Raw genomic sequence first — 1,770 nt, 5'->3', positions numbered from 1 at the left:
TTCAGTTTTAGAGGTCATCACTGTGGATGACCAAAATTCAAATTTAAGACATTCCTTACTTGCCGAGACAGAGAGCAATGATCATAGGTCTGGGGCACTTCTTCGTTTTTGTTTGTTTGTTTTTAAGGTTTTTATTGTGGATTGAGTGAAAGTTTACAGGGCACATCATCAGTTTCACATTCAAACATTCATATACCTTGTTTTATTACATTGATTATAATTCCCTCCATATACCATCAGTTAACAGTGTTTCTCTCTATCCTCTTTAGCTTTTTTTTTTCCCTTTGGGGCGGGGGAAACTTTGCCTTTTTGGAATTTACAGTCTTGGCTTTAATGGAAGGTTTTTACATTTATCTGTGGATATCCAGGGCTCATGTATGGAATTACTAACAAGCATAACTGAATAATCAGATGAGGGACAGTTTGCTATGTTTGCTAGGTGGCTATAGTTTGATCCTCAGAGTTTGGCCACATGTACAGTATAAACAGCCGCCATCCAAAGACGGACTTTTTCGTTTTTATTAGTAGTATTTATGAGAACTTCTGTTAACAGTGCTTTCTGCACAGTGCTGAGACTAAGAGTTCTATTACACAAGGCCATGCGGCAACAGATGGGGCTCAGGTTCGGAGGGATCTGTGCATGTCTCCAGGATGTTTCCGGGAAAAGATCAAGAAACTAAACTGGGACATATTCCCAGGCTCCCACTCCAGATCCTGGGCATCTTCATGTCGGTTTATGTTCTGTACTATAGTAGAAGTTGGACTTCTAACTGCAAAGTTGGGGGTTCAAACCCACCAACTGGGGCCATAATGATTTAGGGTCTCGGAAACCCTACAGCGGGTTGCTATGAGACGGGATGGGCTCAGATATTTGGGGTTCAGAGTTGAGGAGGATTAGCCCATTTGCCCCCATGGCATCATGCAGTGCTGACTCCTGACCAGCAGGCAGCACACTGGAAGTCGCCTGGCGACCCTCGCTCAACTGGGGCTGCAGAGGCGACCTGCCCGTCTGGCGAAGCCATCCCATCCACGTCACTCAGCCCTTGCTGAGTAGGCCCGCGGGGGCGTGGCTCCAGGTGCGTCCAGGCCTGGTAGCGCCCACTGCAGCCCCCTTACTTGGCATAGTAAACCCAGCTGTCCTTGGTGGTTCTCTCCTCCCAGCCTGGAGGCAGCTCATCCTCGCTGTCCTTGTCATCCAGGCCTGCTTATCGTAGAGCTGCCATGGCCGGCTAGGAAGACGTTCGGTCACCGACTCTCTTGGTCACCCGCTGCTGGGTCTCTCCTCCAGAAACTCCCGCTTCAAAGAGCGCCAAGCGCGTCTTCCCACCGAATGCTCACACCTGCACACTGTGCTGCCCAAAGCTGCTCGGGTGACTCTGTGGCTGTAATCCTGTCTCCAGAGTTTCACAGCTGCCAGCGGAAAAGAGCTGGGGCCCGAGGAGAGGCGTGGGCAAAGCGACTATAAGGTCGTGACACCACCACTTAGTTAGAAATAAAAGCTGGAGAATGCCACCAGATTGTGGAAATGGAGCTTCTTCAAGCCATGGGCAACTCATGATACAAAACTCTACCTTTTGCTGGAAGACCCATAATCCCTTTGGAGTTGCTCTGACCAATCCTGTGGGAGCACCAGCAATGCGGCATTCTGGGAAATGTAGTCTCATTCGCGAAAGAAAATGAAACTGATGGGGACTGCAGCCTCTCCTTGTTTTAGGGCTTTGAACAGTGTGTCTCTTAGTTCAGAAAATTTCCATCACCCAGTCTTGTACA

The 1,770-nt window shown here is 48.7% G+C and overlaps 1 pseudogene; it reads right to left on the bottom strand.

Annotated features, from left to right (window-relative positions):
• Nucleotides 1-1,112: 1,112 nt before the first annotated feature.
• On the bottom strand, nt 1,113-1,223 carry LOC102823704 (annotated as a pseudogene).
• Nucleotides 1,224-1,770: the final 547 nt, after the last annotated feature.

Source organism: Chrysochloris asiatica, unplaced genomic scaffold (assembly GCF_000296735.1).
Source record: "Chrysochloris asiatica unplaced genomic scaffold, ChrAsi1.0 scaffold00571, whole genome shotgun sequence".
NCBI classification, from domain to species: Eukaryota; Metazoa; Chordata; class Mammalia; order Afrosoricida; family Chrysochloridae; genus Chrysochloris; species Chrysochloris asiatica.
Note: the sequence above shows the minus strand (reverse complement) of the source record. Positions and strands in the feature narration are given on the sequence as shown.